We start from the raw sequence: 26,962 nt of genomic DNA on the forward strand, positions 1-26,962 counted from the left end.
CATTTGGATGTTACTTACTCCAACTAAAACATTTCCAAGTCAACTCACTATACTTTGCAATACACTGAAATGAGTAAAAGTATTAAAAAGCATGCCTGAGGCGACAGAAACTTTGAGGTTAATTTCCATTTCTTCAAGTATATTTGATGAATGATGTGACAAAGGAATCCTAATTAAGGTTGAAATCCTGAATACTAAATAAATTAGAAGTGCCACTACATTCATCTTCCACAGTGATAATACTGCCACTTCTGCTTCTCTTTAGCCTAGCCCTTGACTTTTTGGAAAACCTTTTCTTGTATATTTTCTTCCTCTATTACTTTTGCTGAGTGTATATCATGTGTTTAGTACCCAGTCTTATCTTTCTCACGTCAAATTCTAAACAGTCTCTATTTGCTCATGTTTTTACTCACTTACTCATATTTATTAGAAGAAACCATTTTATTTTGCAATTAAAATAAGAAATTATTTTATTCCTGGTATAAATGGAATTTCAAGTGTCTTCTTTAACTAACACTAAATAACTGAAAACAAAATTTTAAGATAAAACTTTTAACTTCTAAGAATTCAGAGAGGTTTCCTCACAAGTTATCTATTTAGTGATGCCATTTTCATTTGTTACATTTACTATGACTTTGAGTAAACATTAAGGATGCAAATAGTTTTATTCTTCATGTTTCATTTTTAATTTGAGCAAGACACATCTTTTTCTTTTTTTTTAATTTTATTTTTTAATAAGTTAGTCACCATGAGGGTGCAGTTACAAATTTACCCATCTTCGTCCTTGTGTTTCCCTCATACAATGTTTGAGAACGCATCCCTCCACCAGTGTCCATTCTCCACCACCAGAGAACCCAGTATCCCTTCCACCCTCCACTCCTGTCCCCCACCCCCATCCCACCCTGCCTCTGTGGCAGGGCATTCCAGTTTGTTCTTTCTCCTTTTGGGTGTTGTGGTTTGCGATAGGGGTATTGAGCGGCCTTCGTGTTCAGTCTCTAGTCTACTTTCAGTATGCTTCTCTCTTCTTTCGCCGGGTCCCCAACCACATTTTACTTGGTGTTCCCTACTCTATCCGGGCTGCCATTCCCCCAGCATGTGAGGCCAGCTTCCAAGCCATGGAGCCAACCTCCTTGTATTATATACTGCTATTCTTAGGTGTTAGTCTCCTACTCTGTTATTTTATATTCCACAGATAGTGCCATCTTTCTATGTCTGTCCCTCTCTTTCTGACTCATTTCACTTAGCATGATACTTTCCATGTTGATCCACTTATATGCAAAGTATTGAGGAGGACACTTTAAAAAAATAATTCATTGAATCATCCTGAGATAGTTACAAAGCTGTTATGACTGAGTTTCAGTCATACAATGATTGAACATCCATCCCTCCACCAGTACACATCTTCTACCACCAATGTCCCCAGTATCCTCACCTCCAATCCCACTTCTCTCCCTGCCTCTATGGCGGACAATTTCCCCCATGCTCTCTCTTGACTTTTGGGCATTATGGTTTGCAATACAGATACTGAGAAGCCATCATACTTGTCCTTTATCTATTTTCAGCACACGTCTCTGATCCCAAGCAATCCCTCCAACCATCATTGATTTAGTGATCCCTTCTCTATTCCAGTTGCCTCTCTCCCAGCTCATGAGGTAGGCTTCTAACCATGGAGCAATATTTCAGGTCCTTGTCTCTACTTTTCTTGGGTATCAGTCTCATATTATGTTGTTTTATTTCCACAAATGAGTTGGAGCAAGACACTTGATATGTATATAACTCTTCAATCTTGATTGCAAGTCTAATATCTTAATTTTGAACACCCCTTGCCTGTTTTGGATGATAATCATTGGGCTTAATATTATTGTTGAATTCTATTAACTATTTTTAATATATTAATCAAACATGAGATTGGCTGCTGAGATAATTTAGTCTATGTAAGAAAAACTTATTACCACAAAATAGAAATATGATCTTTAACAGCCATATTCATAATGGTAAAAAGTTGGATTGAACACAAATGTCTTTCAAAGACTGAATTGTTTGTAAGTGTTGACTCCAAATAATGGAATACTACTCAACTTTATCTGTGATGGGATTTTATTTTTTACTAAATTTATCTGAACTATTATTAATTCTACTATAAAATTAATCCTTGATTCAGCTATTAGAATATTTTTAAATATTATTTGGACAACATGGTTATGTTAATGTTCTCTGATAAAGTCAAATATTATAAAATCCTAGTATATATATATAGTGTGTAACTATAAATAATGTATAATAATTAACTTGGATTGAAATGTCCTATAGCTGAAAAACAAAGTATTTTGAGGTTCATAAAGAAGAAAAAGATAGATCATATCCCACTTACCATTTTGATGTAATTTCATTTTGGTCTTGCCTATCAAGTGACGTTCAAGAGATCCAGGGGTCCCATCAAAGATTCTTAGCCAACCAGTCCTAGGGTTCAGTTCAAGATCCTATGAATATAATGTTGCTTGGGTCTGAGGTATCAGATATTAATGGACAATCCCAGTGGTGATGGTGGCCTCCAAGGTTGCAACTAGAGATATTGAGAGATCATAGGATTCTTGGAAGAGAACCTGGTAGGCTAATTAGAACTGTAATCATTTTACTAATTCCTAGCCTTAGATTTTATGTTGAAATGATAATATTTTAGAAGTTCAAATAAAATTCTAAAGCTAAAAATATTGTCATTATTTTTGTCTTGTCCATTTTAAAATTATTATTATTTTGAAGTTACATTGCTCAATAGAATAAGTTCTAAGTATTTTTTTAAGGTTTGTTGTGAAATGACTCCAATTAAAAATTGTCCTTTAAGATCAAATAGAACTGAATTGGAAATCCATCTGGTCCTGTTGCCCTTCATCAATATGCACTATGTTTATAGATGAACTTATATTTTCTAACTTACTAGATCAATTTAGATGATTTACATTTAAATAAAAATAAATTTATCATGATTGCCAAATTGCTAGAACTATGCAAACAAGCTGAATTATAATTCTCAGTATAATTCCATTAACTAGAGATTCTTGCTTTTATATTACAAAATTTTGGGTTTTCTTCTTTTTACAACTATTCTTAAGAAATATTTGTCCTTTTTTTAGTCCTTTCAAAAATCCTTAGTTTGGATTATTAATTATTACTGTTTTATTAGATTATTCAGCAAATAACTTTATAGCAACATCTAGATAGCATTTAATTCTGCAAAGGTGTGAGAGTAGACAAAATCAGTTTTGGAATCTCTGATTCAAATATTCTAGGTCATAGAACTAAATCTACTTATTTTAATTATAGCGTACCAAGTAATTGGTAAATGAGAACATCTCTCAGAGCAGAATACAATATTTCTAGAAATCATTCATTAATAACATTTAAATTATGTGATTCATAATAAAAATAGTAGGTATAATTACTGAATACAAGTTACCATACTATCTTAAAACCCAGAAGTGGTAGGATAAATTAAAAGACTACTAATTCATTTAAACAAGAAGGAATTGACAAATATGAAAACATGACCATGATAATTGAAGAACTGTATCACTGTATCACTGTCATCCCGTTGTTCATCTATTTGCTCGAGCGGGCACAAATAACATCTCCATTTGTCCCTATTGTGTGCTAGTGTAGCCCAATGGCATGTTGGGTGCTCTTTCAGGGTCAGGGGAATATGAACCATTATTGTTACTGTTTTTGGCGTATTGAGTATGCCACGGGTAGCTTGCCAGGCTCTATTATGAGGGCGGGATACTCTCAGTAGCTTGCCGGGCTCTCCAAAAGGGACAGAGGCTTTTTGGGTGGCCTCTAATCGCCGTTACTGGTGTTCTCAGTCTAACGAACATAAGCTCTTGGTCCACTGGCATGTTGTAATGATCTGCACACTGACAAACACACACCTGACTGCATCTCTGGGCAGCACTTGGGACATGTGCAGCCTCAGGTTGATATCCTTGAGGTTGATGCAATGCATCTGGAGGTTGTTGAGCAGCTGGCAGGACCCTATCAAAGAGGGTCTGTGCCAGGTCAAACACCTGTGCAAAGTCCCAGGTCACCTGGCGTTCTGCTGACAGCACCCCACTGATGCAACATCTCTATGCCTGACAGTGCTGCGACTTGGCCTGGCCAGTGCAGGTAGTGATTCTGCAGCCGCTGCTGCAGTTTCCTCATGCCCGTGACATGATTCTGTCTGAATCTTGCAAAACTGCTGACGATGTCCATCAGGAATCTTGTGTAGCATTCCAGCAGGGATCACTCATGCCTGGCATGCTGAGCCACATGTTGTCTAAAGCGAGATGGTAAGCTGGGTTTGGGAGAGTGCAAGGGGTTCAGGCAGCATCAGTGCCATCTTGCCTCCAATCAAATATGGTGTGGTAATTATGGGAAATCAGTAGGGAGTGTCTTATTATGTGTTTAGGAATATGTTCACTCATACATGAAGCTCGACCCAAGCGTGTGGAAAGAGGCCTGGAGCATGGCAGTGGTTATGTTGTGGAGGTCAGCTGCCAGGGCTGGGTCCCTTGGGGCAAGGAGAGCTCTCACCCACACCCCTCTGGTGTGTCCCGAGTGAAAATAGCCTGGTGTAGAGTCTGGTGGCATGGTTATGGGAGCCTCGTTTTATGTTTCTTTCCAGGAGAAGCAGATGCAAGTTCTGGACAGTGGCCGATGATGAGATTATCTGGTGCTAGCAGGAGGTGACTTATGAACATGACCACTGGGCCGCTGGAGACTGGGGAAAGCAGGCAGAGGATTTCTTCTCCTGGGTCTTGTTGAGCCCAGAGTCCAAGGTCACAAAGTTCTGCATTACCTGGGTCCAGTGGAGCTTATGTGTGATGCTAAGCCCCAGGGTGTGGAAAGCAGCCTGGAGCATGGCGGCAGTTGGGTTGTGGAGGTCGGTTGCCAGGGCTGGGTCCCTTGGGGTGGGGAGGGCTCTCACCTGCCCCCTTCTGGGGCGCCCTGAGTGAAAACATCCTGGTTCTAAAGAAGTAAAGAACTAGAACATTAAATTATTTCTTTAAGTGTAAAAATGTATTACTTGAATCAAAACAAGTTAATGATATTCCAATGTCTATACAGAAATTTAAAAACCATTTTTCAAAGATTTATCATTTATCAGACCTGGTACTGTCCAGGTGCATGATAGAAGTAGGCTGATCCTATTGTCCCTACCAGTAAAAGGAATTAGCATGAAAGCCCCTTATACAGAAATTTAAAAACCATTTTTCAAAGATTTATCATTTATCAGACCTGGTACTGTCCAGGTGCATGATAGAAGTAGGCTGATCCTATTGTGCCTACCAGTAAAAGGAATTAGCATGAAAGCCCCTTATTCTTTATTTATCATATATCTGCCCATACCATCATCTGTGAACTCTACTATCATATTTTTATACCAGAATTTTCACTTAACAAGAGAAGGAACCACCAAGTCAAGGATGCCTGCAGAGCTTGCTCGGGATGGGAGATGTGTGCTGAAATTAGATTATAGACCAAACATGATGGCCACTTACTACCTGTATTGCAAACCACAACACCCAAAAGGAGAGAGAGCAACAGGGAATGCACCTACCACAGAGGCAGGGTGGGGTTGGGGATTGGGTGGTGGTGATGGGCGGGAAACTGGGATCACTGGTGGTGGAGAATGGGCACTGGTGGAGGGATGGCCACTCAATCATTGTATGACTGAAACATAAGCATGAAAGTTTGTAAGTCTCTAACTGTACCTCTCAGTGATACATTAAAAAAACAAATAATTTTTTTAAATCAGAATTTTCACTTAACATTGACTCTAAGGAGCATAATAAAAAGATAAAGCAAGGTAAAAAACAAAAAACAAATTTAGTTTAAGAAAAGAAAGACACATATTAGCAAAAATGTTTTGCAAAGAGGAATATAAACTTCCATTCTTTTGAATCTGCTAATAATTTGTGTTATAGATACTAAGTCTGTAATTTAAACAAATGATAATATGTATCTTTGTGGTTCATCCCACTTGAATATTGCTTGATTTGGCTCCTGTTTCTGCCCTCATCACAGCTGGGTAGCTCACAACACCACAGAGAGAAGGATAGAAAAAGAGAGGGAGAGAGGGAGGGAAAGAAAGAAGGAGGGAATGAAGGGAAGAGAAGGAAGGAAGGAAGGAAGGAAGGAAGGAAGGAAGGAAGGAAGGAAGGAAGGAAGGAAGGAAGGAAGGAAGGAAGGAAGGAAGGAAGAAAGGAAGGGAGGGAGGGAGGAAGGAAAGGAGGGAGGGAAGGAAGGGAGGAAGAAAGGAAGGAAAGTAGGAAGGGAGGGAGGGAGGGAGGGAGGAAGGGAGGGAGGGAGGGTGGAAAGGAGGGAGGAAGAAGGGAAGAAAGGAGGAAGGAAAGAAATAAAAAAAGAAATAAGGAATGAAGGGAGGAAGGGAGGAAGGAAGGGAGGAAGGAAGGAAGGAAGGAAGGAAGGAAGGAAGGAAGGAAGGAAGGAAGGAAGGGAGGGAGGGAGGGAGGGAGGAAGAAAGGGAGGGAGGGAGGGAGCGAGGGAGGAAAGGAGGGAGGAAGAAGGGAAGAAAGGAGGAAGGAAAGAAATAAGAAAGGAGGGAAGAAAGGAGGAAGGAAAGAAATAAGAAAGGAGGGAAGAAAGGAGGAAGGGAGGAAGAACGGAAGGAAGGAAGGAAGGAAGGAAGGAAGGAAGGAAGGAAGGAAGGAAGGAAGGAAGGAAGGAAGGAAGGAAAAAAATAAGGAATGAAGGGAGGAAGGAAGGAAGGAAGGAAGGAAGGAAGGGAAGAAAGGAGGAAGGAAAGAAATAAAAAAAAGAAATAAGGAATGAAGGGAGGAAGGGAGGAAGGAAGGGAGGAAGGAAGGAAGGAAGGAAGGAAGGAAGGAAGGAAGGAAGGGAGGGAGGGAGGGAGGGAGCGAGGGAAGAGGGAGGAAGTAGGGAAGAAAGGAGGAAGGAAAGAAATAAGAAAGGAGGGAAGAAAGGAGGAAGGAAGGAAGGAAGGAAGGAAGGAAGGAAGGAAGGAAGGAAGGAAGGAAGGAAGGAAGGAAGGGAGGGAGGGAGGGAGGGAGGGAGGGAGGGAGGGAGGAAGGGAGGGAGGGAGGAAAGAAGGGAGGGAAGAAAGGAGGAAGGAAAGAAATAAGGAAGGAAGGAAGGAAGGAAGGAAGGAAGGAAGGAAGGAAGGAAGGAAGGAAGGAAGGAAGGAAGGAAGGAAGGAAGGAAGGAAGGGAGGGAGGAAGGGAGGAAGGGAGGGAGGGACGGAGGGAGGGAGGGAGGGAAAGAGAAAAGAAGAGGGAGGGAGGGAGGGAGAGAGGGGGTACAATTTCATGACCTCTTAGAGATCAATTCAAAAAAGTCATGCAATGTTGATCTTTCTATGCACTTTGAACGAGGAATAAGGATATGTCATAAAAGAAGTCAATCCACAGGCAAGCTAGCTACCTATGACAAGCCTGAAACAAAAAACTAATCTGTTAGTAACTGAGTCAGTAAGAATACCTATTTCAGCATAGAATAATGTTTATGCACCATAGTTAATTAGCATAGAAGCATAAGTAGATAAACTGACAGAAGGATTACTAAAACATATGACAGGTAAAGGGTGAAATGATTTTTAATTATAAAAACGTTGATACCTCAAAGTGAAAAGGCATAAAGTTCTAATCTGAGAAATACCTTGAATACTGAATGATTATCTAAAGGATCCTCTGAATTATATTTGCCATTATTGATAGTTTAGATTTCTTAAGTGTGCATAAAGTGCAAAGTTACTCCATAATTTAAAAAGCATGTGATTCTGTTTCTTTTAATTTAACTTGAAATCGTCCAGAGGGAGAAACAACAGGAAGCAAATATGTATTACATATATATGAGTAAATATATTTGAGTAAATATAAAACCCATGAAATATGCCAAAAATTATGAATAGATTAACTTTCATTATAAATCAAGCATAAAAATAATTGTGCAACAAAACATCAAAATTATGAGCCAAGAATAGACAAATAATAGCAACCACAGTAAGGAAGGTAGATTTTGGAACCCAAATGATGTTTCAAAATCTGTTGCCAGTAATTCAGCGTAGTCACTATCTGCTTTGACAAGTAAATGGCAGTAACAAGAGAATAGAGCATGTTAATCTAAGGAATAAAAGACTCTCTGTGACCACCTCTTTCTCCTTCTCCTTTGCAGAACCTGAGTACTTCTTAAATGTCTAAATATAGAATTACCATGGGAAGGAATCCTATACTACAGTAACTACTACCTCAAATTAAAAGTCAACTTTTGTTGTGTCATATACAAGCAGCAACAAATTTTATTTTTATCATTACTCACACATACAGACATTGTGATGAAAATATTTCTAAACAAAAAACTAATGAGAAATTTAACTCAAGGGAAATTGAAACATTTTTAGCTACTACTGTATCATTATTACTACTGTAACAAGTTCCTTTTTAGGGCATTGTACAAGTCTTTTATGTCTAGCTTGGTGAGATTTTTTTTAACCCATTGATATGCCCATGTAAATACAACTCACTGGAGGTTGAGATAGTCCACAGAAATGACGCTATAGACTTGGTGTGTGAAAACCATTACAGTGAGTGACTGCAATGAGGAAATAAGGGCTTGAGTTCATCAAGGTTACATTTGTTACTTCTTGCCTAAGGATTATCTAATCAGTCCAGTCTCTGCTGTCTGGCCCTTGTTATGGAAAGTTTTTAATTCAAGTTTAAACAATAAAAAATGTTAAATAATTAATGAAAAGAGAAATTACCCATCTCCATGTGAGGCTTGTAATTGGGGTATTATTTAAGTATTTTAACTTGCCTTGCATGCAGTCGACCAAGGTTCAATTCCTCTGTCCCTCTCAGAGAGCCCAGCAAGCTGCCAAGAGTATCCTGCCTGCATGGCAGAGACTGGCAAGCTACCTGTGACGTATTCGATATGCCTAAAACAGTAAGTCTCACAATGGAGACATTACTGGTACTAGCTTGACCAAATCGATGAACAACTAAACAACAGTGCTACAGTGCTGCTGTAACATTTGAAAAGTCATTTCATGGGGCTGGAGCCATAGCGCAGTGGGTAGGGCATTTGCCTTGCACGCGGCAAACCCGGGTTCAATTCCCAGCATCCCATATGGTCCCCTGAGCACCGCCAGGGGTAATTCCTGAGTGCAGAGGCAGGAGTAACCTCTATGCCTCGCTAGGTGTGACCCGAAAAAGCAAAAAAAAAAAAATTCATTTCACTATTTTTTCACCTTTTCCCACTAGTTTGTATATACAAATGAGATAAATGATTTAGCTGAGTAGACTAAGTTCAAAGAGTTTTCCATTTGTCTTGCACGCAAGAAGTGCTCTATTTGATCCCTGACATCATAGTAAATTGTATCTTGTATCAATGGGTGTAGCTCTCATGGTTTCTGAGTGCTGTTGATTGTGGTCTTGCTGGTTACCGCTTGTCCCAGTTACAGAGTCTCCAAATCACAAGATCTTCACTTTTACATCAAATATTTCTGAGACTAACCTTGGGCCACGAAACACCAGTAGACATGTCCCCTCTCCCCAACCAAACAATAAGCACATTATCTAGATTGGATGTGTGCTGAAGATAGAGGGAGGAAGAGGGTGGGGGGTATGGATCCTGAATAGTATTAAAGTATAAATCTTTTGCAATATGAAAGAATCAAGGAAGGACCTAGCGGTCTCTACATTTGAAATGACTTCTGGCTCAATTTCAGCATTAGTTTTAGTAAGAAATGCAGTTTTCACATTTGATTTAATTTTCAAAAGACCATTGGACTGCATATAAATATAACACCTGTGAAACTAAACCATATAGAGCTATCACTGCTACTTACATATAAAATAGAAAAGAAAAATAGATTCACATGAAATTAAAACTAACATAGTTACTGTCTCACATTGTACCTAGATCATTAGTAAAATGTATTTTCTTACATTGTTATTGTTCTAATTATTAAACTAAAGCAATTCAGGTTTTTTATGTTACGAATCTATCACTTGACATTTGCTTCTTGCACAATATTTTTGTTATTTGTAAGCTTCCTACATTTACATAGTAAATTCTACACTCCTGTATAGTCTTTCCTTTTCCTATTATTCAACCTATGTATTTAATAAGTCTATGAAATGTCTTCCACTGTGCTAGACTTTGGAAAACCAATGATGGTTATTTCTAAATAACTGTTTTTACTTTAGAAGATAAGAATTAGTTGATAAAAGTCACTAAAGCATTATTACCATAATTACACAAAATATATGCTAAGAAAGAGTAGTGCATGATGCTCTAATAACAAAAGCTATCAAAATTTGACCTACTAACAAGTCGTAAGTTTTTTTTTCAAATTTGGTGATTATTGTGCTACAATTATTGTCTAAATCTTACTATTCCTCTATCTGCAGACAGATCCAGGCCAATCCTTAAACCAGATGTTGCCACTGTTGCAACACACAGAGAATCTGTCTAAATGAAGATGTGTCAGCTGCATCGGGAGTCACAGGTCAGTTTGAAAATGTAACTACTAAGCCATGGCTTATTTTTATAAGGAGAAATTCAATAAATATTGATGTCATGAGTGTTCATGAAAATAATATGACAATTGTGTGAATAGGATCACTTTAATGATTTGGAAAATTCTGTAAATTGTGCTGAGGTTTCACTTTTCATCTTCGTATGGAGTTGCTTTTTGTGGAAGCAGGCTGTATAATTCCCAATTCCGGAAAAGGTGAAATCATTGATGAATCTCGATGATATTCCCAAATAATTTTTCCATAAGTCATAGGGAGAATTTATGAGGACACTGTTATCGACATGGGAGGACCTACATTGCACAGTCACACCATTGCCCCAACACACTCGATACACATGCGCAAGCACAACTCCCCATGCCATAGTCTCCCACAAATGGTTAAAGCAGCTTTACTCAAAAGTCCTAGACTAAGCCTCTTCGATCATTTCACCCAGCTACTGGGAAAGAATGGCAATTGGCCAGGGAAATGTTACTTTTGCTCGATAAAGGGAGGATATTTTAAGAGCAGTGATCGTTGTGGGGTCTGAAAAAAATCTGTTCTTTTCTCTACCTTTTTTCTTTTGCCTAACTGAATTAGCAACCACTGTTCCCCCACCTCATAACCCCACAGATATATATATATATATATACATATATATATATGTACACATATATATTTAACTTAGAAGGACACACTTGGGGGAGTCTCATCCAGGTATAATTTTATCATGAGCATGTCTTTGCTGAGTAAGCACTCATTTGTTTGTTTGGTTTTGCACCACACCGGCAGTAGTCAAGAGTTACCCCTGACTCTGTACTCAGGAATTACTACTGGTGAGCTCAGATGTCCATATAGAATGCCTGGTACAGAGCCTGAGTCGGCCACATGCAAGGTAAGTGCCCAATCCAGTGTACTATTGCTCTGACACCAAGACACTCATGTTTATTCTAAAAGCAAACAAATAAAGTTTTTCCATTTTGTAGTCTCCCTCCTCTCCTTGATGCCCAAGTGCCTAAACATGATGTTTATATTTCCTCAGAGTATTATATGTCTGTGCTAATATAAATATCTCTATATAGCCTTTCTGGTTTGTGACACCTGTTACATTTACTTCAGAACTTACAGCTAGTTTACATATATATGTTATTAAATAGATTTTCCTTTTGCTTAATCCATCAGATACTATTTTACTTGTTTAGCCTAAGAAAAATTCAGAGAGATGGTGGATTTTCCCTTGAATCTTGATAACACCAAATATTGCTTTTAAGTCCCAATAAATGTGTTCAGTTATATTCAAGAAATTAAAGTGATTTTCTTGCTGGAATTTTAGAATAATAGTATATTTCGATGTTTGAAGGTGCATAGGCTCTAGAAATCATCAATAATTTGGTCTTTATCTCAATCTCTTCTCTGTCTCAGACCATATTTAAAGTGTGATTTGTTATGCTGCTTTAGGTTCACATAAAGGAATTGTTGGAATTTTTTTTAAATTATATTTTATGTTCCTGATGGTCTTTATTTATGCCCATGAACTACATAAATTAAGTGACATGTCAATACTTGATATTATGGGGGTCAGCAAATGGAGTGAACTGATTGACTTAAAGCAACAAGCCAATCTTCAGAAATAGAGAGGGTATCTAAGTAAGATGAATATGTGAAGAGAAACCCCAAATTATATTAAAGTGAAGAGATACAGTAGATTCTAGGTGTAGTTCAACAATAGACATTATGTTATAAATGATGTCTGGCCTATATATCAAAGGAAGAAAGAAATAATTTGCACAATAGAAATGACATCTGTACCTATATGTTCATTGCAGCACTGTTCACAATAGCCAAAATCTGGAAACAACCCATGTGCCCTAGAACAGATGACTGGTTAAAAAAACTTTGGTACATCTACACAATGGAATAATATGCAGCTGTTAGGAGAGATTAAGTCATGAAATTTGTTTATAAATGTATAGACATGGGGAGTATCATGTTAAGCGAAATGAGTTAGAGAGGGACATACATAGAAGGACTGCACTCATTTGTGGAGTATAGAGTAACATCACATGAAGCTGACAACCAAGGATAGTAGATACAAAGGCCAGGAGGATTGCCCCATAGCTTTGTCCCATTTTGCCTCATTGCCTGTTTCATGAGCGGAGGGGAGAAGGCAGATGGAATAGAGAAAGGATCACTAAGAAAATGATGGCTGGAGGAATCAGTCGGGATGGGAGATGTGTGCCGAAAGTGGATAATGGACAAAACATGATGACCTCTCAGTGTCCATGTTGAAAGACATGATGCCCAAAAGTAGAACGAGAGTATGGGAAATATTGTCTGCCATAGAGGCAGTGGGAGCGTGGGAAAGGGGGTGTATACTGGGGATATTGGTAGTGGAGAATATGCACTGGTTGGAGGGATGAGTGCTTGATCATTGTGTGATTGTAACCCAAACATGAAACCTTGTAACTATCTCACAGTGATTCAATAAAATTAAAAAAAAAGAAAGTATTTGCTGGGGCTGGAGTGATAGCACAGTGGGTAGGGAATTTGCCTTGCACATGGCTGATGCGGGTTTGATTCCCACCATCCCATATGGTTCCCTGAGCACCGCCAGGAGTAATTCCGGAGTGCATGAGTCAGGAGTAAGCCCTGTGCATTGCTGGGTGTGAGCAAAATGGAAAAAAAAAAGTTGTTAGGAAATTTTTTTAAAGCATGCCCCTGCCTCACAGATCCTTCCAACACAGCATAGAGCAAAAGATAATAGTTACATCTACCTTCAACTCAGGAGAAATCTTTGTATGTTTCTCTGCCAAACTAAAGGTGGTCAATGGTAGATACACTTCCTATTGACTCTTTATTTTCATAGATCTTAAACAGTTGCTCATTTATTGGAGCAACAATGTCATCACAAATTTAAATTTGATTGTTAATAAAAGTCACTTGCACAGATTATTTAGTAGGCATAAGATTATTCTGGGGGCAATTAAATAATGCATTTTCACCTTATAATGACCAGATTTGAAGTACACTAGAATACTTGAAGTAGTACTATATTCTGAAGGAAAAAAATTGTGATATGAAACACAAAAAATACAGAAATTCCAAAGAAATCGGAAGAACTTACCACACCTTGACTACATTGAACAGACAGGATTTCTCTGGTGATGGTATCATTTAGTTATATCAAATAAATTATAATCAATGTGAAGAAGTTGAAATTTTCTTTTATAAGTAAACATAAAAAGAGCAATTTCTCTTATTAGCAGTAAACGGGTAGATATTACCAAACTAGGAAACTAAATTGACTGAGGTTCAGAACGGTAAAGTAATTTGCTGGTTATCACATGAATTTTAAGGGAAAGATGAACAATGAATGTTCCAGATCTCATGATGAAGTTGACATCAGAGAGAGGGTAGAGAGGAGTAAAAAAGAAATTGAGCTAGTTGTACCTGGCTCAAAATTCTATTACCATATGATTCAGATCAATGTTTTGCTCATTTACCAGTTAGCTCAACAAAATAGGCCTTTTAAATAATGTGTCTGCAATTGTATCCTTTAGAGGTAATCAGCAGCTTATTAACCTTTACCATAATAACACATTATCACTATTTTGTTTCAGTCAGTTAATTTGCAAAACAATAGTGAAGATCCTACCCCACATGTAAGAATTTATTCCTCAGTTATTGGCACTGAATAAATACAGTGACCCTCACTAGAAATATCAGGGACTTGGGAAGGAACTGCATTATGCCATAAAGGAAGGAGTTAGTTAAAAAGCTCTAGAGGAAGTCAAAGTTAAAGACAAACTTGGGTCAACCCTGACGCAGGCTCTGATAGCCCTCAGAGCCAGACTGAGAGCTTGGAGTGAAGGCCAGTTTGATTTTCTTCCACAAGTTACTCTGCTATACTAATTAAAGAAATGTTTATAAGAGATTAGAGAATTATTGTAAGGTGATTCCTCCTAGAAACTTCTCCATGGATACTCTGTTAAGCATCCTACTATAAACTCTCACTGTCACTGTATCACTGTCATCCCATTGTTCACGATTTACTCGAGCGGGCACCAGTAATTTCTCTATTCCTCCCAGCCTTGAAATTTTAGCAGCCTCTACTTACTCATCTTTCCCAATGATTGGAGGCTCTTTCAGGGTCAGGGGAATGAGACCTATAGTTACTGTTTTTGGCATATCGAATACGACATGGGTAGCTTGCCAGGCACTGCCCGTGCAGGCAGGATGCTCTTGGTAGCTTGCTGGGTTCTCCAAGAGGATAAACTCTCAGTGAATTTTTTTTCAAAAATTAGTGAATTAAAATATTTCTTTGTCCAAGTTCCAGAATATGTTATTTAGGTTTTCAGACAATATATCATCTTTTTTCTTTGTCATTGTTGGCTCAGACTTAGCAAGACACAAAATCCATGGTTTTTAAAAATCAGTTACCTATTTTGTAACTATTTGGAAACTACTATCATTTTGGCTGGTTTTCAGGCCAATCAAAGAAACAAATAAAAGAGAAGCAGCACAAATAGATTCTTGAAGTAGACCCTGACAACTATTTTGTTCTGAGAGCACAATTAAAACTAAATCACATTAATTTAATTTCATTCAAACTATTTTTTTGATTTTGATTTTTTGATTTAGTGTCTACCAAATAGTAGACACTATTAGACAGTGACTCTGTGTTTACAGATTACATAGGTTTGAAGAATGTTGTAAATTCATTCAACATTTTAAAAATTTTATTTCGATAAAGTTGGTCACAATAATTTACTACATTCAATATTCCAACATCAATCCCACCAACATTACACCTTCCCACCACCATATTTTGAATTATTCCACCATTATCCCCAAATCCTTCCCCAAAAGCAGGGCCTAAATAATTTATTTTGTATTTGTTATTATGAATAATCCACTAAAAACGATCAAAAAAAGTTTCCTAAGAGTAAAATGTGTCAAGATTGTTGTATCACACTGGAGTCATTAAGTCTATACAATAGACTATGAGATGTTGCTCTTGAAATTCTAAGAATTTAAATAGGGTGATACAGCTAGAATTAAATTTTTAACTAGATGGTGACTTTGTGATCAGTGGCATCTCTGCAACATGTTGTTCATTGTATTGAGGGAAGAGTCAAAAATAGGAAACACACTAACACTTTAGAGAGCAACTTTTCTGATCAAAATGCAAGACACAGAAATAAAATATAGTAGGAGATCTTGGGAAAAACAGGTATACACTGTCCTGTAGGGTTTTCATTCTGATTTGTTTTGTTGGCCTTGGCTTTGATTTCTCATCTACTCTTACCTTGTTTACTCTCCTCTAGACAATCTGATTTCGTTGATATTACTCTACCATGTCACTATTTCTACCTAAAATTCTTCGCTTTGACCATTTATTCTGCCTAAAATATTTATCTCTCAGATGACAACTTCTTAGCTCTCACATCAGTCAAGTCTAAAGTATTATTCCAATTAGTTATTCTCCATACTCTATTAATACTATATCTTTCCTACTCTTCCTGCCTACTCTTCCAATATGTTCAATTATTCTTAACCTGTTCTCTTTGCATGGTACCTATAACCATCTATAATGATGATTCATATTTTAATTATATCAATTATGTTATAGAATATATTATGTTTATGTGTATAATTCTCTCCTGCTGGAATAAATTTCGTGATGGCAAATATACTTAAATGAACTTTTCACCAATTCAAAGTTTCTACTTAAATATTTGTACAATCAATGAAGTATCTATGCAAGATGACAGACAGGGATGTGTGCTACCTGCTTGATAAAAAAAATTATTTACACAAATACTATATGTCTAATACCAATTATAGTTTCTAATATTATATGCCCAAGTAGTTTCTGGAATTAACAAGTAAAATAACATAGATTTAAATAATTATTTTTTTATCAAAGATGAAACTATTTGGAAAAGTGAACATAAATAATTGTGTATGTAGATTTAGGAAAATTTTGGTAAAACTACAAAAATTTACAAAACAATAAATAATTTAAAAAATTATTGAACCACTGTCAGTTACAAGCTTTCATGTTTCGGTTACAATCACACAAAGATCAAACACCTATCCCTCCACCAGTGCACATTCCCCACTGCCAATATCCCTGGTATGTGCCCCTTTCTCACCCTCCCCCTGCCTCCATGACAGACAATAATCCCCATACTCTCTCTCTAGTTTTAGGCATATGGCTTGCAACACAGACACTGAGAGGTCATCATGTTTGGTCCATTATCTACTTTCGGCACGCATCTCCCATCCTGACTGATTCCTCCAACCATCACTTTCTTAGTGATTCCTTCTCTATTCTATCTGCCTTCTCCCCTCCGCTCATGAAGCAGGCTTCCAGATATGGGGCAATCCTCCTGGCCCTTGTATCTACTGTCCTTGGGTAAAATAATAAATACTTAACCAAAGTTTTTAAGTCTTGAAATAGAGACAACCTTCAGGCTAAATTATGCTAATGAGAAGCAAATCATTCATTAGCATATTATTTATAAATCAGTTTTAGACATAATAAATAAAACACTAAATTTCCTACACAATAAAAATATTTTAATAAAACCAGCTACTTCACTCACAATATTTACAGAGGAACAAATATAAAGTCACAATAAATGAAACTTGCTCATCAACCAGGTTTCATAAGCTTGAAAACATGTGAGCAAAGGCAAAGAGGACATTTAAAATAATCTTCAGATAATATAAAATATAATTCAGTTTCTATTTGAAAATAATTCTAAAACTTAAATTTAGTAGAGTTAAGATTCTATAATAAAATAGTATATTCCTAGAAATACTGAGCGAGCATACTACACTAAAAAGTCTTTCTTGTTTTTGTTTTATTTTTTTTCTAAAAAGGAATACTTTCAGTTCTTCATGATTTTCTCCCCAAATTTATCAAGCTTGAGTTTAATATTATATAAAAATGTGAAACTGAAGATTTGGTTATAACATTTTATTTTTCTTTATTTTGATTTTGGTGGTTTTTTTGTCACACTCCATTCCATACTGCTTAAAGCTGGACCACTTTTGGCTCTGTGCTCAGGGGTGGGGCCTTGTGATACTCAAGGAAACCATGTGGTAAAGGATTAAACTCAGGCCTCTAGCATGAAAAATCTGGGTTCTGGCCTTCAATTTTTTTTTCTCTGGTTTTGAGACCACAACCCAGAGGTGCTTGAGGGCTATTCTCAGTGTAAAATCTTAAGCTAAAATTTACTATCTATGATCTGGTGATTTCTAAACAAAATTATTCACTACTGAACATTCTAAATTTCCTTTAACATTAAAACATAAAAACATGACAAAATCAATGAAAGATATAGATACTTTCTGAGAAACTCAATCTATATAGTCACATAACACTTGGCCATGCCTGTCACCAAGAAAATATATAAAATAATTTTTTATGCTATTTTTCCTATGAAGTATCTGAGATATATACAAATCACATAATAACACTTAGAGAATTGATCCTTAGTAAAAAGCATCTCATTGAAGGACTTGGGTGTGGGGGGAACTGGGACAATGGTGGAAGGAAGCTGACCTTCTCGGGAGGGTGTGGTGTTGGAATATTTTATGAATGAAATGCTGCATTATCAATATTGCAAATTACAGAGCCTAAAATAAAAATTTTAAAAGACACTTCTTTAAGCTCTCTTCCTTTCCCCTACTCTACATTCTACCACTGTTGCAGGCCCCTATTCTCTGTATTTGGAGAATTGCTGCTTATACCCACAAGGCCAGCTTGTGATTCTGATTTAGTCCTTCCTTTCCAACTAGCTGTGGATGAGATCCTTCTAAGCATACACTATGTCTTCTTAGTTTCTAGAACCCACCAAGAATTTGCCCAAGACTTTAAGAACAAACTCACATAACTGAATGTGGCGCTAAAGGTTACCTTAAAATAATCTGGCATCTGTCTAGGAGATAACATAACTGTGAGGGGGTGAATGGCTGGCCTGCGAATAACCTGCGTTAGATTTCTGGCCCCATCTGATAAAACCAACATTACTAAAGGCAGTTCTGTAGCCACTGACAACACAGCTTGGAAACTCCAGCACAGTTAGGATTGATGGGTAACTCCGGCAACAAGGACCCCAGAGGCATTGCATCCTCCAGCCCTTTGCTGTAAACCATCTGTTAGACTAAGCACCTCTTGTTAGGCACCCCATCCCATACCCCAAGGAGATATCTGGAATCATCTTTATACTCTTAGCTTCTCAAAGTGTCTGTTGATGAATTTGACCACATACTCCTATTTCATTTCATTTAAACAAGAATTTTGTTATTGCTTGTTAAATTGTCACTGTTTTCTTGATGTTGTAATACCGCATAACTTGCGTAGAATGGGAAGAAACACAAATAAAAGTCAAAGATAGATGGTAAAAGCATTTTGTTTTCAATGCAAATTATAGCATTTCCATTATATTCTGACTAAAATTGGTGTTGCTTCTTCAGATGTCAGAAATACCTACTTGTATTGACATTTGAACATCCATAAATGAAAATCCTTAACTTTAAAGTATCCATTGACCAATGTTCAAAGTCCCCCCAAAATAACAAAATAATTCAAAATTATACCCTAGCTCTCCTTTTTTGTTCATTTTGTATTTCTTTTACTTTACATTACATTTTGCCATATCGAGGTTAATTTAAATACATTAAAAAAACTAAGATTAGGGGCTGAAGAGATAGCATAGTAGGTAGGGCGTTTGCTTTGCATGCGCCCGACCCGGGTTCGATTCCCAGCATCCCATATGGTCTCCTGCCTGAACACTGCCAGGGGTGATTCCTGAGTGCAGAGCCAGGAGTGACCCCTGTGTATCGCCAGGTGTGACCCAAAAAGCAAAAAAAAAAAAAACACTAAGATTAAAAAATAAAAAATATGGTCAAAATAAGATTAAAAAATCATCTCATTGATCAATAGGTTTGCATTGTAGCATTATGAGTATAATATGGAACATTTTTACAACTGCAAGAAATTGTGTTCTGCTTCTTTGTAGTAGAAATGTAAAAGTTGAAAATAGTTATATTGTGTTCTGTTATATCAAAATTTATATCAATTTCTGATCATTGACTATCAATATTAAGATTAGTCTAAAACTTTGACGATGTTACCAGGGAATGATTAAAAATCAAAATATTTTTCTAAATATGGTATTCTCTAAAAAAAATGAAATAGAAATGTTTTATCTGAAATAAGCTCTACAATATGACCACACACATGAATACATTCAAACATGTATGAAATTCAGCATGTTTTCATAAGAATGTTTAGATAAGTAGCCAAATGCATAACTCATAGTGATTATTCACATGTCCCCTCCCTTGCTCCAGAATGTTAGCTATTGATCTATCCATCTATTATCTAATATACCTAATATTCATACAAGAATATTGTGACTATGGAAAACATCTTTATGCGATCCTTGAAATTTAGTCATGTATTAATAATTACAGGAAATATATTAGAGTTGCTATATTCTCTTTTTCATACTTAAGTAGATATCCTCTAAGATTATCCTGAAGGACTCTTCTCTTCTGCTCACTTAGGCAGTTCAAGAAAAGGAAAAACTCTAACTTAGAGTGCACATACTTGAAATCAAAGCTAAGAGGAATCAGGAAAACTGTGTTTGGAAGGGATCATTGTGTTAAATCTATTTTACTTAACAGGGAAACAGTAAATATTACATTATAGAGAAAATCAATTTAGTTTCATATTTCTTATTTTTATGTTTTAGAAAACCTTGGAGGACTAATAATAATATTTTAAAATAATACTTGTTAGAACAGGACATATATACAGATTTGCTCTTAAAAATATTTTCAGTCTGAGATTGTACAATGCTATTGACCAGCTATCATAGCAATTAATATTCTGGTGAGTTAATAATCAATCTTTAAGGGACTTATTTCCTTTTAGTACAGATACTGAAGAGGTTTTCTTTAATCTTATTATAATTATTTCCCAAGTGCATTAATTCTAAAGACATGTAGCATAGTGACTACAGGCTTTCCATAAAGTAAGAACATGGTATGAGTTTTGATATCTACCTCTAGTTGTACAAAAAAGTTTATAGTAATTTGTCAACCTGTATCATTGATACTTTATACCCTGGTTTAGTGGCAGACTCATGGAACAGGGTTTAATTGTGCATGTAAACTCTTTACCAGGTCCTCTCCATGCTTGACTTTGTTTTTCTCAATAAAGTTCCTCCAAAAAATAATGTCTTCATATTTCTAATTCAACAATTTTCTCCCCCCTCAAAGCTGACTATTTTCGCTCCTCATTGACTCTGACAATGTATGCATTAATCAGTATTTAAAAGCAGTAGAATAGTTAAATATCATAAGAGACCTTTGCCTTTCTTACTGCTTCCTTACTGTGGTAAGAGTAAACCAGTAAGAATTAGAATTTAGAATTTATATATTAAATTCTAAAATATTGTAATCTGTTACTGATTTTTTTTCTCTAGAATATGAAATTCTAGTATAAAAATGCTTACTTTTAGGCCTGTAAAGATAGGACAGTGGTTAAGGGTCCTATCTTTCTTGACCTCTTCTTCCTTCATTTTACCCTGGAAACATTCAGGGTGAAATAAGAATAAATAGAAATGACCTATAAGAATAACAATTTTCTTAAGGTTATTATTTGTATCTACTATAGAGGATAGTAGTTGAGGGGGAAAAACGTTCATATTATGTTCTTGGAGTTTTTCTATTTAATTTTTAGCCTTCTATGCAGAGATAAACTTTATGCTTGCACAAAGTCTTCCTGATTATTAGCCTTTGAAAGCAAAGTTTAGGAAAAAAAGATAACATAATTTCTTCTAAGGACAATACGAATATGTGGAGTATCCTAAACATTTTTCCTTAAAAGAGGTGGATATTGGAGTTTCCAGGGTGAAATGAGGGAAGAAGAGGTCAGAAAGAAATAAGTACAAATATCACAATTTGTTAAGTACCTTTGATCAGTGTGGTAAAGGGGTGAACACATATCACTTGATAATTAACTTGTTTTTCTTTTTTCTACCAGTCACACATAGAGGGTGACTTCCATAAAGAAATATCTCCAACCTGTAATTATGATTCAATAATAAAGCTTGGAAAAAAAGAAGGAAGGAAGGAAAAAATATAAAATACTAGGGTTCTGGGCTATGGCTCAGTGGTAGAGTACTTGCCTATTTTTGATCCCCAGCACCAAAATAACAACACAAAATAATATGAAATGCAAATAAAATTACTTAAAAAAGAACCATCTTTCTTTCCATCCTTCTATCTGTCCTGTTAATGTCTTTCTACATCTATCTTTTACTTCTATCAGAAAGAGATACAAATAAGTTCAAATAAATTACTTATAGAACATAATTATTAAGGAAGTTTGGGCATCAACTGCTAAATTTGTTCATTTCACTTTATATATGAATACTTTACATAAGGTATTGTATTAGAGAAAATTAAATGTACACAATGGTAAGTGATTTTGTGAGAATTTCCCCTAAATGACAAATGGTGGCAACAAGTTACTGAATCAAACTTCTATGTATAGCTTGTTAGCTACTGATTTGTTGGAAAAATCCAAATAAATGGTCAACTCAAAATAACAGACCCCATTTTACATTGCTAGTGCTTTGTCCTCTCTTTATTCAGTAAAGAGTGGGCAAGGTTGAATAATTGATCCCCATTGATTTACAATAAAATAGCATCATGTCTCAACATCATAAAAGATTTATGTTTTTATTCAGTGTTTATGTTGATATCTTAAGTAACAAGCACATTGCACATCGCTATGTAGTGACAAGACCAAATGCGCTTTGGCAGAGCTTCAGTATAAAAATTAGAAGGTGTTGATTTCATTACCACTCTGGCAATACATTTGAAAGAGTGTTAATGACTATTAATGGCCTAGTCCTCAGCCAGAGAATGCCTGAAGTCAGTGAAAGTGTTTTATCTGCTCTTCAACATTAAAACAGAGCCTCCTACAGTTGCATTTGTAAGTGCCTTTCCTGCTCTACAAATAATCACATCCCCCACTTAAGTGAGCTTTTAAAAATGTTTAAATTCAGGGTAAAACCAATTTATACGCGGAGGTTTTTGTCCCTTTCTTTTCTTCATAACAATTAGTAGGGTTGGTTGTCATCAAAGTAGTAGAAGGTGAATAAGAATAAAAGTAATTGAAATGGACGCTTTCCCTTATTTCAACTTCAAAATATTAAATCTCCACTGTTTTATTTTTAGAGGAAATCAAGTACTCATTTCCTATTTTTGTTAATTTTTTAAAGACATGGATGAGTCCAAATAATCTTATGGTAGAATGTTTTACGCATCACTCCATGTTTCGAAAGCCCACATGCTTTCATGGTTTCCTTTCCTTCACACAAGTTTTTTTGAATTTTTTTTCCCTAGAGGGTCTTAAATCAACAAGTTATTAGATGAGGAATGAAAGCTTCTGTTTCAGAAAACACAACTGCAGCTAGACAACAGAAAACAGATGCCAATTATTTGCCAATGGCTGCTGGAAAACAAAACATTTTATGACATTTACTTTGCCTTAGCAGAACTGCTGCTGTTGCCAGAGAAATATAAACTAGTCAAATTAGCAGCAGCCGGTTTTGAAATGTGGGGTCTTATGGTTTAGAATTTGGTTCTACATATATTTGGTAATTCTGTGGTTTATATGCATAATTCTGTGGTCTATATACATAGTTCTTTAAATACTGATTTATATGCAATATAGCATAAAACTCCTGCTTGCTAAAAACTCCATAGAAATAATATGTATAACTGATATATATGAAACATATTTAATCAATTTTAATATATTTTGCATTGTCTTCCAATTCTATACAGTCTTTTAGGAAAATGATCAGTTTTGATGTTTGCTATTTGGAACTGACTTCCTTGACACATATTTTTATTTCATGTGCAAAGCTTCAAATTAAACATCTTTCTTACACTGAATGCAGTTGAATTATTCATTGTTAATGTGATGTCACAAGCAATGTTAAGTATTTTTCTTCTAGTAGTTAAGAGGGCCTTAATTTAACCACAATCCATATCCATCCAGCCATTCTATAACTTTTTCTTAAATAATTTTAGGTTAAATATTTTACTTTTGAGAAATGATTCTATAAAATACCCTGGGCTGATTCACTGAATCTAGCTGATACTTCAAAGAAATTTCCAATTTTATCAATTATGAGACTTACTATATTAAAAATCCAGATCTATAAATAAAGTATTTTGAAAATTACATATAATGTGCACCTAGTTTTCTAGTGATTTAAGGACATTTCAGGGTGTGAAGAAAAGCAACTTATGCCCCAATCCTTGGTAGTCTTGGTAGTATAGAGTTACCACAGCAACGGTACTATAAAACCTGTCATAAGAGTGTAAAATACCTCAAGAAGGGACCTCACAGACTTAGAATGACTGCACTCATTTGTGGAATATAAAATATCATAATATGAGACTAACACGCAAGGACAGTAGAGACAAGGGCCAGGAAGATTGCTCCATGGCTGGAGCCTGCCATATGAGCTGGGGGAGAAGGTAGTTGAGATAGAGAAGGGATCACTAAGCCAATAATGGTTAAAGCGATTGCTTGGAACGAGAGATGTGTGGTGAAAGTATATAAAGGACCAAACATGATGCCTCTCATTATCTGTTTTTCAAACCATAATGCCCATAAAGTAGAGGTAAAGAGGAAAACTATCTGCCATAGAGGCAGAGGGAGGGATGGGGCGGGTTTGGGTAGGAATATTGGGGAAATTGGTGGTGGAAAATGTACACTGATGGAGGAATGGGTGTTTGATCATTGTATGACTGACACTCAAACATGAAAGTTTTATTTAAGTGTAGCTTACATCTTTATTTAAATAAAATAAGGTAAAATTTTAAAAATGTGTTCAGGAAAGTTAGAAGTGAACTAAACTGTTGATATCACTGAATGTTGGTTGAGAATATAAGCTGGAAATAAGTGATGAGTAAAGTAACCTAAGGAATGTCCTGCATCTGTTTTAAAATAAACATGAATTCCTGAGGATCTTTCCAAGCATAGACTGATTCAGGTCACTATTCTAGAGCTTAGTATTCTGAAGTTTCAGGCATGTCCCTATGATGATGTAAAAGTGGCTGCTAAGAGGACTATACATTTAGGGAACAGAGCACAGATGACTTATAGTGGTCTTGTTTCATAGTAGATATGATCAATATTTAAACCACTTCTTTGGGGCATGTGTGTCTAAGTATAGTGAATTAGAGAGTGAGGAAAAGAAAGAAGTTTCAGTCATGATCATAAAATTTGATGTCATTATTTAAGAATAGGAAAGTTTTAAGTACATAATCCCATATGACCAAAACAATCTGTGTCTGTAGTTCCCAATTGCATGTTTTTCTAACTTAGGAAATAAAAACAAAATCAAACTGAATATCTAGACAAAAACCACAAAATCTTGAAACATATTAAATTTTTTATTCTCCTGTGCAATAGAATCTATACGTGGGTATGGAATCTAGATTATTTTGTAACAAATTCAGGGCACACTTGCTTGGTCTTCACTTAATACAATGGCCATTCTTTTTATTATTATTACTTTAATGAATCACCCTGAGATACAGTCACAGTTTTGCAAACTTTCGTGGTTACATTTCAGTCAAATAATGTTCAAGTACCCATCCCTCCACCAGTGCTCATTCTCCACCACCAATGGCCATTCTGATCTTTCTTCACTTCATTCCATTTCCAGACAGAGAAAGAAAGCATTCCTATCACATCCAAGCCACAATGGACCACCTCACTGAATGTGGCCATTCTAGATGACATTCTCTGTACCTTAATTTCTACTCCATCACACTCCATAAACACCTGGAATAAATTCATTACTGCTCCTGCAGTAGACAAAAATGTTGGCATAGTTCCTAACTATCTAGGGAGCAGCTGGCAACATGTCACTGCCAACTAGCGGGGAGGGAGAGCTTTAATACCTGTTTGAAATATTCAGGCTTTTAGGTATGTTGGATGAGCAAATTCTAAACCACCATACTCCTATCTCTATCTCCAGTCCCTAGTACCATTTTTCCTTCCATAGTACCATTCTTCCCTTTTTAGTCTAGTTTTGTATCCCTGCTTAAAGTGGTGTACCTCCAAACTTGCTTCATAAGAGCATAAACAGAAACCACTTGTCCTCTAAAGTTTAGTAAGTTGTTTGCTTAAAAAATGTTATTGGCTCTTTTCAGCTATAAAAATAAGTCTGATTTCTATACTTGCTGTACAACATTATCCATCAAATACATCCATAGTATTTTTTTAAACTTTCAAAAATTTAGCCTCTGTGTCAACCAGTTATCTTCAACTAAATACTTCTTCATTTTAATTCTTCCTTGAAGACTCCTCTGACACTTTTAAACATTCATTTGTATGCCACCTTTTGCTTTTTACCTATTGCTATTATTTGTGTTTATACATTATGATTATTCAGGGTAGTATTATTTTGCTTAATTTATAAGTTACTTTGAGGGTGGGCATTGGAGGAAGTCTGGCTATGAGCCTAAATAAGTGAATACTAATTTTCATTTTCAAATCAGGGGTGAAAACACCTAATTCTCAAAATTACTGTAGAATTTCAGATATCATAAATGTTGAGAAGCAAAAAACAGTGACTGAAATGTAGCTTTGATCTAAAAAATATAGGTGTAAAAGTGACCATTTATATATAGGAAAAATATTTGAATCTAAGTTTTTGAATCAAATATTTGACTCTAAGTTCAAAGAGAAATATTTTACTACTGCTTAAAGGTTAATTTGCTTTTACTTTTCAGATAGAAAATTTAGTGATATGTAACATATTAAAATATATAAAATATTCTCTTTAGCTGAACTCCCCAATAGCACCTTTTCATGCCTTAAAGGCATTCTTCATTTAAAACGTATAACTTGAGTACCTATTATGTAGCAGACATATTTTAACTGTGACTCAGGACCCTTTTATAGATAAAAGCATAACAATGTCCAGTCTTAAAGCAAGATGAGAAATTTCAAATTGAGATACTATCTTAGGATCTAATCTCAATTGTTGCTTTTACTCAGTTCTCTCATAAAAAGTATTTCTGAAGATAGGAAAATTTTAAAAATACCAGTATTCATTGTAGGTAATCAGGTCTTCATAGCATTTATCATTTAAAATGTTAAATAAAATAGGCATCTCTATTCATGAAAAAATTTAGCTTTAATTAAATGCTTATAGTTATTAATACGACAAAGATTGAAAATATGACACATATGTATCATTGGTATGGCTGGAGCGATAGCACAGCGGTTGGGCGTCCGCCTTTCACGCGGCCGAGCAGAGTTCGATTCCTCCGCCCCACTCGGAGAGCCTGGCAAGCTACCGAGAGTATCA

The sequence above is a fragment of the Sorex araneus genome, chromosome 1 (genome assembly GCF_027595985.1).
Source record: "Sorex araneus isolate mSorAra2 chromosome 1, mSorAra2.pri, whole genome shotgun sequence".
Lineage (NCBI taxonomy): Eukaryota > Metazoa > Chordata > Mammalia > Eulipotyphla > Soricidae > Sorex > Sorex araneus.